This window comes from Scyliorhinus torazame, chromosome 4, assembly GCF_047496885.1.
Source record: "Scyliorhinus torazame isolate Kashiwa2021f chromosome 4, sScyTor2.1, whole genome shotgun sequence".
Taxonomy (NCBI): Eukaryota; Metazoa; Chordata; class Chondrichthyes; order Carcharhiniformes; family Scyliorhinidae; genus Scyliorhinus; species Scyliorhinus torazame.
Genome location: NC_092710.1, coordinates 153,672,490 through 153,685,076, shown reverse-complemented (window position 1 = coordinate 153,685,076; position 12,587 = coordinate 153,672,490). Strand labels below are relative to the sequence as shown.

The 12,587-nt window shown below is 42.7% G+C and overlaps 1 protein-coding gene across 1 annotated transcript in view; it reads left to right on the top strand.

Moving 5' to 3' along the window:
- Nucleotides 1–7,194, top strand: part of LOC140410553 (rho-associated protein kinase 2-like) — a 374,766-nt gene extending 367,572 nt beyond the window's left edge. The window contains exon 33 of the mRNA XM_072498789.1: nucleotides 5,448–7,194. The gene's annotated coding sequence lies outside the window, so the exon portion shown is untranslated. The remainder of the gene's footprint in view (nucleotides 1–5,447) is intronic.
- Nucleotides 7,195–12,587: the final 5,393 nt, after the last annotated feature.

The window sequence follows — 12,587 nt, the reverse complement described above, 5'->3', positions numbered from 1 at the left end:
AAGCCTACTTGTGACAAGCGATTTTCATTTCAATAGCCTAATCCTGCTTTCTCCCCGTGACCTTTGATCCCACTCGCCCCAAGTGCTATATCTAGCCGCCTCTTGAATATATTCAATGTTTTAGCATTAACTGCTTCCTGTGGTAATGAATTACACAGGCTCGCCACTCTTTGTGTGAAGAAATGCCTCCTCCTCTCTTGACTGAAATGGTTTACCCTGAATCCTCACTGTGAACCCTGGTTCTGGACACACCCATCATCGGGTACATCTCCCCTGCATCGACCCTGTCTAGTCCTGTTAGAATTTTATAAGTCTCACGAGATCCGCTCTCATTTCTCTGAACTCCAGCGAGAACAATCCTAACCTAGTCAATCTCTTCTCATGTGACATCCTCATCCCGCCATCCCTGGAATCAGTTTGGTAAACCTTCGCTGCACTCCTTCGAGAGCGAGAACATCCTTCCTCAGAAAAGGAGACCAAATCTGCGCACACTATTCCAGGTGTGGCCTCAGCAAGGCCCTGTATGACTGCAACAACACATTCCTGCTTCTGTACTCTAAACCTCTCGCAATGAAGGCCAACATACCATTAGCCTTCTTTACCACCTGCTGCACCTGCATGCTTACATAGATTACATAGAACATACAGTGCAGAAGGAGGCCATTCGGCCCATCGAGTCTGCACCGACCCACATTAATCCCTCACTTCCACCTTTTCCCCGCAACCCAATAACCCCTCCCAACCCTTATGGACACTACGGGTAATTTAGCATGGCCAATCCACCTAACCTGCACGTCTTTGGACTGTGGGAGGAAACCGGAGCACCCGGAGAAAACCCACGCACACACGGGGAGAACGTGCAAACTCCGCACAGACAGTGACCCAGCGACTGGTGCACAAGGACACCCAGGTCCCACTGCACACTCCTCTCCCAATTTACAACTGTTCAGGTAGTAATCTGCCTTCCTGTTTTTGCTTCCAAAGTGAATAACCCATCCAAATTATACTGCATCTGCCATTGATTTGCCCACTCGCCCAACCTGTCCTGATCATGCTGTAAGATCTCTGCATCCTCATCACAGTTCACCCTCCCACCCAACTTGATATCATCTGCAAACTTTGAAATGTTACATTTTGTTCCCTCTTCCAAATCATTAATATATATACTGCGAATAGCTGGGGTCCCAGCACCGATCCCTGTGGCATCCACTAGTTACTGCCTGCCAATTTATCCTTACTCTTTGCTTCCTCTCTGCCAACCAATTTCTATCCACCTCAATACACTTCCCCCAATTCCCTTTAATCTTGCACAATAATCTCTTATGTGGGACTTTGTCAAACGCTTCTGAAAGTCCAAATATACCACATCGACTGGCTCCCCCTTGTCAACTGTACTAGTTACAGCCTCAAAAAATTCCAACAGATTTGTCAAGCATGATTTCCCCTTCATAAATCCATGCTGACTCTGCTTTCTAAATGTTCTGCTGCAAAAAACCTTGATAATGGATTCAAGAATTTTCTCCACTACCGATGTTAGGCTTACTGGTCTATAATTCCCTCTTTTCTCTCTACCTCCCTATTTGATGTTGGAGTGACATTAGCTGCATCCAATCTGCAGGTACTGTTCCAGAGTCTATAGAACGCCGTAAGATGACCACCAATGCATCCACTATTTCCAGAGCCACCACCTTTAAGCACTCTGGCTGCAGATTCTCAGGCCCTGGGGATTTATCCATCTTCAATCCCATCAATTTTCCCAGCACCATTTCCCTACTAATATTGATCTCCCTCCGTGCCAGCAGCACGGTTCAATTCCCGTAACATCCTCCCTGAACAGGCGCCAGAATGTGGCGACTAGGGGCTTTTCACAGTAATTTCATTTGAAGCCTACTTGTGACAATAAACGATTTTCATTTCATTTCATTTCTTCCCTCTCACTAAACCTTTCATTCTCCAACATTTCTGGTATCTGATTTGTGAAGACAGAACCAAAGTATATATTCAATTGCTCAGCCAGTTCTTTGTCCCTTATTATGCATTCCCCTGTTTCTGTCTGTAGGGGCCTACATTTCTCTTTACCAATCTCTTCTCTTCACATATCCATAGAAACTCTTAGTGTCAGTCTTTATGTTCCCTGCAAGCTTACTTTTGTACTGTATTTTCCCCTTAATCAATCCCTTGGTCCTTCTTTGCTGTATTCTAAACTGCTCCCAATCCTCAGACTTATTATTTTTCTTGCCCAATCTGTAGACTTCTTCCTTGGATTGGCACTATTTCTAATTTCCTTTGTGAGCCATGGATTGGCCCTCTTACCCATTTTGCTTTTGTGCATCGTAACCTGCTCGACCAGGTTCCAACAACCGTGGCTCCTCCCCCACCACACTTCGTTCACTAACCAGTCTTCCTAGCTAGTGCGGAGACCCCTGTTCGGGGGGGCCCCTCCTCTCAATACCCTACCCAATAACGCCGTCCCAGAAAAACAAACAAAATCCGTGCAATACCGCACCCCAGAAAAACACCATAACCCCAAAGCCCAATATACTTGTAACCAACTATACACACAGGCAAACTACCCTCCCCGTTCAACCAACCCAAAACCGAGACATTACCCCACCCCATCAAATACATAACAAGAAACAACAAAAAAGTGAGATAAAGACAAAGCACAGTCCCCATCCCCTCAGTCCAAGTCCCAATCCCAGTCCCATCTCTCATTTCCGTCCCAGTCCTTCGGCCTTTATGAACACCAACGCCACCTCCACCATCTCGAGTTGTGGGTCACCCTCAACTTCGGGTAGACCACTCCAAACCTCACTTCAGCTTCGGCCTGAGCAACTGATGTGCCCTGTCCAGCTCCTATCGGGAGGATTCTTCCCCCACCCCCAACAGGTCTGCCATCATCTTCGCAAAGTACACTATCGGCCTTGGGTCCTCCACCCCATTAGGCAGGCTCATGATCCGTAGATTTTGCTGCCTTGACCTGTTCTCCAGGTCCTCCACCGTGGCTCTGAGCCCTTTTATTAGCCTCCGCAGCTCCTCACCCATCGAGATGAAGTGGTCACTGTGCTGCGACAGAGCCTCCTCTACCCCTTCAACTTCTTTCCTTGCTCCCGTACCTCGGTCGATGTCTTCAACACTGCCACCTTCACCAGGGCAATCACCCACTTTCATCGCAGCCATCATCTTGCACCTCCATGTGCTTGGCGAAGTGCCTCTCAAATTCTCCGGCCATCACCTTGATCAGAGTTTCCACTGTGAGGGGAGTGGCCCCACCCAGCAATCCAGCCTCCACCATCTTTCTTCCAGCCGGACTCACTAGCTCACTTGACTGCAGACGGTCGCTCATCCCCTTCTTTCCAGTGCATTTCTTCTGGGTCTTCAACATCTCCCACCTTCTTTATACTTTCCACATAAGTTCATTCAAAAACTGCCCCTGGAACCGGGCATTAAAGTCCACAAACCAGAGCCTCGAGCAGGAGCCACCAACGTGTGACCTCCACCTACATGCCGTCACCGGAAGTCCTCTGTAATTATGAATTTTGCTGCTATTTTAAGACTGGAATTAAGCCAAAAAGTATTAACTGTATACTTTGGCACCCTATCAAAATATAAAAGCATTTGCTGAATCAGACTTCACTATTGTATTAATATCCTGTATAAATAGATTATACTCATACGGCTGAAGCAACCTAGACATCAGCTGATAACTTTCATGTTATTTTCGAGTGTAGATATACTAACATTTAGCACTGATGCAAAATAGATTAGTTCAGATAACCTTTACAGATTTTATAAAATAGTTTATTAATTTTCCTGTTCTTCCCTTTAAATCTCCCACCTCACATTCCCGATCACATCCTACATAGTCAGATACTAAGCATTGTGCAAAAGCAGCTAGTGCCCGATCATTTCCACTTCTACCAACCCAGGAAAACTCCGTGCCTCTTTGACCCGAGCTGACTAGCCCTCAACCTGACAGCTCCTCCCAACCCAGCTGATCTACCCTCTTAATCACCCACCCTATCCAGCTGCAACTCATCCACTCTCACACCCACCCATTTGTTAATGCACTGAGAAGTTATTTAAGTATTCCAAAATGTTTCAGTGCATAAGTGAACACTTATCAGAATACAGCAGCTCGTGCCATCAAAAAGGAGGCGTGCTTATTTCTCCTCCCCCACCATTGCCCAGACAATCGAGCACTGTGAGAGAGCAATGTGATGGAAGACTGCCCTGCATTTCTGAAGAAGCCAGGATCGGAAGAGCAGGCTGGAAATATGGAACAGAGTTGTGGCGCAGAAAAATAAGAGCAGCTACCTCGTGATGATTGCCGCCACTTGGAAGATTCAGGCCCTGACCTCTGCTCAATATCTGCCTGAGGTAGCTCATTTGATGGGCAGGAGCTCATCATGTGGGGAATTGCCACTGTCTCGCACTGGGTGTTTATAATCTCGCAGCTGAACTAAGCTCTTAAATGGCACTCCTAAGCATTTGACTTTGCTATAACCTGCTTTCCTTCTTTCTTACTTGAAAGTCTGCAGTTGTGACCTTAGTTGGAGCCAGCAGGAAGGGACCTTAGTTACCTTCATCTGTGCCTGACAATTTGTCACCGTAGCTTATAACAAACACTTGCCTATCAAGCAAAATTGATCTGAATTATCTAAACAGGCACACAAAGATAACAAACGGATTTCATGATGTGTGGAGAATCATGTGGCTTTTCTTGTATTATTGTGGATTACGGTTTGTGTTTATGTTTATGAATTATTTGTTTCTGTATTTCTCTCTGTGGAAAGTCCAAATTACTGATTTGTGCAAAATTGTGTTTCATTGAGCATTGGGTAGTAATTTTTTTCACCTGAAGACTTTGAGAAGATTGTGCAGAATGTGCTAAATAAAATTCTGATGGATTCCTTACAAAAGTATAACGTTCACAATTTTTGAACGTCAAATTTGTTTATCTGGTGCGCAGCATAAATACCATCATGGGTCTGTTGGACCAAAAAGCCTATTTCTGTATTGTAAATGTTCTGGATGATATTGTCAGTAAAATATCCCCAATAATATAATTCATTACAACTCAACCATCCTTCATGCATTCGACATTTAATTTTCAGTTTCTGTTCCTTCCAAAATTGGACGTGTCAACATTTTGACATTAATAACAAGAACAAATTCATCATTTTCAATTTTTCAGCAAGACTTTCATAATTGATGTTGTGATGAAGTAGAGGTATGCTACCGGCATGATGTATTTTAAACAGCATTTTCTAATTAAGTGGATTTGCTATTTTTATCCTCCTTTTTTAGAAAATTCAACATAAAATAAACACTAGCTGAAATAGCAATTAACAATAGAAGTATGCTGCCATTGCAACAAGTATTTGGTATTCTAGTCTGGGTTATAGGCATGTTTTAATTCTATTCATCTTTTGCTTCTTTTTCAGCTAACTGTCTGCTGGGGAATGCAGTCATACTGTTCAAGATGATGGGTTTCCCTCTTAATGAACAAAAAAAAAGATTGTGTAATATGCTTTTTGACATTCAAACAAGAGTGCACAAATGCTGCAATTTATTTTATATGAAAAAGAGCTAAACATGACTGTCTACGGATCAGAAGTTTCACAATAGTTTACAGCACTTTGCAGCAATGTAAAATTCTAAACCTGGGAACAGTATTGGTCTGCTGCAATCCCAGACAGCAATAGAAGTTGATGTAAAGATGCCCCAGGTTGCTTGTATGCATAATCTCCAAAAAGCTCTCTTGGATGTGATACTACTTGGCAACCAAGTGAAATAAACACTAGATTGGTTGGGACACAGGATGGGTGAAATGTGCCACAGCCCAATAGACCAGAATATTGTAAAGAAGAATGATGAATTTGTGAAGTGTTTGCATCAGTTCAACTAGAATAATAAACCAAATGTACTCGGTGGTCATATGAAAGTATATTGTTTTGGAACAGTCCAAGAGAGCTTTGAAACTTCAGAGAGTCAGTCATACCTTTTCAGTTTTATCTGAGTAATAATTAGTAAAAGAAAACCTTCAGTTGTCTTTTAGTTGGCAAAAGTACATCACATGGTATGTATAAAGAACAAGCTTTTGTTATCACAGTTGCATCTATGCACTTGTATAAAGCCATAGAGTTTAACAGATTTGCTTATGAGCATATTATAGGAAGCTGTATCTGAAAGGAATGTAGGAAACTGTATTCCTTCAGATTGAGGAAATTTTGAGACTGTTACCAGTCAGAAATACACACTTTATAATGAGCAACCCGTGATTTTCATTCATATCTAAACGCCTTAACTTAACATTTTCTAGATGTTTGCCCATTCTGTTAAATTGAAGTTTCTGATGACTGTTATAATGGAAATTAAAGTTTATTGTTAAGAAAAATAGTGCACTATTTTTACATGTAACCATTTGCATTGGCCAATTTTGAATGTGTTTCTATAAAATTATTGAAGAAAATATTTCAAGTATGAAATCTTAAAAAGAACTAGCTCTAATGTACAACTGTTACTACCCATTGTAAACTAATTATACAAGGAATTACATGGTATTGGCCCTTTCAGTTATATTACTGTAATTGCAAATTTATGGAATTTGTAATCCATTAGACTCACTAAGTGCTATGAAACCTTATTTGCCTTGGTTTGTGTACCAGTCTAGATGTTTTATTTTCATTATTATTTCTAAAAAAAAGAGCATCCGTGTCTGTTATTTTTACTGCAATCTCACAGCACATATATAAAGATTTTCACAAACTCTAAAATGATTTAACTGAAGTCATACTGTAGGTGTATTTTAAAAGTTTGTATAGAGTTCCCTAATACTGTAGCTGTAGTGAGGACTCTGATGTGTAGATGGGAAGCTGAGGCCTTGCAAATTTATTTTACATGCCATCTTACAAAATTACATAATTTATATTGGCTTGGCCATTTTGTATTTATAAAGGCTATCATCCTGAAATGCATGTTTTATACAACTACAGTATGCTAAAGATAATGTAAACATATTTGACAATAAAACCATTATGTAGCCTTCCATTTTTTTTTTTTGTTTTGCATAGTTGTTAATTTGGTATCAGCCTACCCTTATTTACGTGCACATTGTCATGATGTATTAAGTCTTAAAATATGTTTTTGGAAGAGTTTTTGTTCACTTCAATGAAATCTAATTTGTTTTAATTCTTCTGTTTCAAGAATTTTTAATAAGCCTATTGCTTTATAGAAGTATTGCTTCATTCTATATCACAGAATTGTAACAGCACATTTGCCCGTCATGTCTGCGCCAGTTGTCTATAGAAGCAATTTATCGAATGCCACTCTTCCCACCCTCTCCCTGTAGCCCTGCAGATTCTTCCTTTGCAGATGCCTCAATTGAATGTCCATCCACCACACACTCAGGCATGCATTCCAGATTCCAACCACTCGCTGAGTGAAAAATGTTTCTTCCTCATGTTGCCATTGCTTTCCTTGCCAATCTGTGCCATCTTGTTCTTGATCTTTCCGCCAATGTGATTTATTTTCCCCGTTATCTACTTTGTCCAGACCCTTAATGATTTTGAATACCTCTAACGAACTTCCTCTGAACTTTCTCCTCCAAGTAAAACAATCCTAACTTCTCCAATCAATCGGCATAACTAAGTTCCACGTCCCTGGGACCATTCCCGTGAATCTTTTCTGCACTTTCTATAATGCCTTCACATCTGTCTAGAACTGGACGCGATTGAGGTTGAACCAGTATGCCATATAAATTTAACTTTGCTTCCTTGCTTATATACTGTATGCTCCTTTTAAAGCCTGGGATACTGAAGCTTTATTAACCATTTTTTCAGCCTGTCCTGCCACCTTCAATGATTTATGCACATATACCCCCAGGTCTCTCTGCTCCTACATGTCTTTTAGAATTGTACACTTTGTTTTATATTGTCTGCCTGTGTTCTTCCTACCAAAATGAATCACTTCACACTTCTCTGCATTAAATTTAATCTGCCACTTGCCTGCTTATTTATAATCTTTATTGTCACAAGCAGGCTTACATTAACACTGCAATAAAGTTACAGTGAAACGCCCCTAGCCACCACATTCCGGCGCCTGTTAGGGTACACAGAGGGAGAATTCAGAATGTCCAATTCACCTAGCAGCACGTTTTTCGGGACTTGTGGGAGGAAACCAGAGCACCCGGAGGAAACCCATGCAGACACAGGGAGAAGGTGCAGACTCCACACAGACAGTGACCCAATCCAGGAATCAAACCTGGGACCCTGGAGCTGTGAAGCAACGGTGCTAACCACTGTGCTACCATGCAGCCCTGTTGTGTTTTTTTGAAGTTCTGCACTGTCCTCGCGGTTCACAATGACTTCCAAGTTTAATATCACCCACAAATTTTGAAATTGTATCCTTTACACCAAGGTCTAGGTCATTAACATATATCAGGGTGAGCAAGCATCCTCACGGTGCTGAGGACCCGGGTTCAATCCTGGCCCAGGATCACGTCCGACAGAGGTTGCACATTCTCCCTGTGTCTGCATGGGTCTCACTCCCACAACCCAAAAAGATGTGCAGGATAGGTGGATTGGCCACGCTAAATTGCCCCTTAATTGGGTACTCTAAATATATTTTTAAAATAAGCATCCCAGTATCAACTTCGAGGGAACCCCATGACAAATTTTCGTCCAGTCTGTTAAGAAAAAAAAATATATTTATTAAAGTTTTTTAACACAATTTTTCTCCCTTACAAACAATAACCCCCCCCCCCCCCCTCGTAACAGAAAAAACAAGAAATCGCGCAGAGCAAGATATATACATGGCAAAATGATATATTTACACAGCTTTGTACACTGGCCCACACCCGTACGTGCCAGTTTCCCCAACCCTTCATGTTATCTCTTGCTCATCCACCCTCTCAGGCAGTCCCCCCTTTCTCCTCCTCTTTCCCCCCCCCCCCCCCCCCCAAAGTTTGCTGCTGCTGCTGACCAACCTTCCTCTAACGCTCCGCGACATAGTCTAGGAACGGTTGCCACTGCCTGTAGAACCCCTGCGCAGACCCTCTCAAGGCGAACTTAATCCTCTCCAACTTTATGAACCCAGCCATATCATTTATCCAGGCTGGGGGGCTTCGCCTCCTTCCACATTAGCAAGATCCTTCGCCGGGCTACTAGGGACGCAAAGGCAAGAATGCCGGCCTCTTTCGCCTCCTGCACTCCCGGTTCGTCCACTACGCCAAATATAGCTAGCCCCAGCTTGGCTTGACCCGGACTTTCACCAACTGAGATATTGCTCCCGCCACTCCTCTCCAGAACCCCTCCAGTGCCGGGCATGACTAAAACATATGTTCGCCGGGCTCCCTGAGCACCTTCCACATCTGTCCTCTACCCCAAAGAACCTACTCAACCTCGCCCCCGTCAAGTGCGCTCTGTGGACCACCTTAAATTGTATCAGGCTGAGCCTGGCACACGAGGAGGCGGAATTAACCCTACCTAGGGCATCAGCCCACAGACCTTCCTCGATCTCCTCCCCCAGCTCCTCCTTCCATTTACCCTTCAACTCTTCTACCAGCGCTTCCCCCTCTTCTTTCAACTCCTGGTGTATTTCCGACACCTTGCCCTCCCCGACCCATACACCCAAGATCACCCTATCTTGAACTTCTTGTGCCGGGAGCAACGGGAATTCCCTCACCTGTCGCCTCACAAAAGCCCTCACCTGCATATATCTAAAGGCATTTCCCGGGGGTAACTCGAACTTCTCCTCCAGTGCCCCTAGGCTCGCAAACGTCCCGTCGATGAACAGGTCCCCCATTCTTCCAATCCCCGCCCGACGCCAGCTCTGGAACCCCGTCCATCTTCCCCGGGACAAACCGGTGGTTACCCCTAATCGGGGACCATTTTTGTCCAGTCTAATAAAACATCACTACTGTTTCCTGTCACACAGGCAATTTTGTATCTACGTTACTATTGTCCCTTTTAATTCATCAGCAATAACATTGCTCACACACCTGCTGTGCAGTACTTTTTCAAATGCCTTCTGAAAATCCATGAACACCACATCAGCAGCATTACCCTCAACGTTCTCTGTTACCTCATCAAAAAAAAATGAAGCAATTTAGTTAAACATGATTTTCTGTTAAATCTACTGTGGGCTTTCCTTAATTAACCCAAAATTTCCCAAATGATTTAATTTTGACCCAAATTATTGTTTCAAGGTTTCTGCACCAATGGGGTTAAACTTACTGGCCTATAGTTGCTGGGCTTATCTTTACACACTTTGCACTTTACTATTACACTTTACAGTAGTCTTATTCTTTCAGATAGTTTTTCTATTTAGATTGTCTTCTTTCCCTACCAGTTTTTTATATTAGTGCATTTTGTGTTTGTTCTGCAATTGGAAACATTTCTTTGCAGTGTGGCATGTTTTAGAAAAGGCACCAATGGAGTCTATTCAGCCCATCATATCTGCGCTGGCCGAAAAATATAAAAAATTATCCACCCATTCTAATCCCACCTTCCAGCATCTGGTGCCTAGCCTTACAAGTTACTGCACTTGAGGTGCAGATTCAGGTACCTTTTGATTGAGTTGAGGGTTTCTGCCTCCACCACCAAGCCAAGAAGGAAATACCAGACACCCAAATGAGTTTTTCCTCCTATCCCCTGTAATTTTTCTACCAATCACCTTAAATCTGTGCCCCCTGGAAATTGATGTCTGCTAGGGAAATGGATGGGTCTTTCATTTCTTTATCTAAGACACTTAGAATCTTGTACACCTCAATTAAGTCACCCCTCAGTACAAATTGAGAGTCAATTCTTGTTGAAGCAGTTGAATGACTTGAGGTTCTGTCTTTGATTTGTTAAATTCAATTAATACATTGAGATTCCAAATGTGGATAGGAAGGAGGAAGAAATCATTCCTGAATTGAACGAGCAAATACATTTTGCAATTTAGCCATGGGACTTAAAGCTCTCAGAGGAAACTTGATAGAGTAGCCATGCTGGTTAATTTTTCTTCTGCCACTAATCTTTCAATTGGATTTACTTCCTTCATGGGTATAATTCCACAGGTGAGCTCTCGTCCTTCACCCAGGTGGCTATTACTCAGGTAAAAACATTAATGGTGAATGTCAGTAGATTAATTGACTTAACAAGACACGTCTCAGTCAGCCCAGTCTGCATCCAAAGCCTATTTACACAATCTTTATTGTCATAAATAGGCTTACATTAATTCACACTGCAATGAAGTTACTGTGAAAAGCTCCTCGTCGGCACATTCCGATGTCTGGGTACACGGGGAGAATTCAGAATGTCTTTTGGGACTTGTGGGAGGAAACCGGAGCACCCAGAGGAAACCCACGCAGACACACGGAGAACGTTCAGACTCTGCACAGACAGTGACCCAAGCCGGGAATCGAACTTGGGACTCTGCCGCTGTGAAGTAACAATGCTAACCACTGTTCTACTGTGCCACCGAAGCAGATGCACACAGCCAGCAGCCTTTGGATATAGAGATGGAGCTTGCCTGATCTTCCCCTGCCTAACCCGTAATTTCAGGTTTAGCTCCCCCAACGTTATCTTTGCAGAAATGAGCTAACATCACAACTGGGATGGAAAATCTTTATGACGTGTAGCTGAGCAACTTAATAGACTAACTCTACTCTTAATGGAGCAGCATACTCTCATTATAAGGATCCTGGGATGATGTGAATATTAAAAGGATGTACTTATATGTGATATTTATTCATTGATGCCAGATGATCCCTAAATGAAATTTAAGTTAAAATGCAATCGAGTAAATTAATACTTGACTTTTCGTAGTGTTAAATTGAATCTCTGGTTCCTCTCAGTTCTACCTGAAATTTTACTAACAGAATATGTGTTGCTCACATTGTTTAAACTTTGAGTTATAACTTTTAAATGTCTAGAATTTTTTCACTATAAATTTTAGGTGTGGAATTATAATTGCTTCAGTATTGAACAACTTGATTGTTCGATCTCTGGTTCAGAATAGGGTCGCCAACCCTTCTGGAATGACTGGGAGTCTCCGGGAATCAATTTGGTGGCTTTTGAAAGCAATCCAGGAGATTTAACAAGGCAAAGAATTCACTTTGAAGTCCCCTATCACTTGGAAAAGAATGAGAAAATTGATGACATTTGCATAACTTTATGCTGATAGGATTAGAATCATAGAATCCCTACAATGTAGAGCAGTGGTTAGTACTGCTGTCTCATGGTGCCGAGGTCCCAGGTTTGACCCTGGCCTCGGGTCAGTGTCTGTGGAGTTTGCACATTCTCCCTGTGACACCCCCACAACCCAAATATGTGCAGGGTAGGTGGATTGACCATGTTAAATTGCCCCTTAATTGGGAAAAAAAAAATGGGTACTGTAAATTTTAAAAATGGGAATCCCTACAGTGCATAAGGAGTCCATTCGGCCCATTGAGTCTGCACTAACCCTCCAAAAGAGCACTCCACCCAGGTCCAATCCCCGCCTTAACCCTGTAATCTAGCCTGGCCAAACATGGACACTAAGGAGTAATTTAGTACTAACCTGCACATCTTTGGATTGTGGGAGGAAATTGGGACACGTGC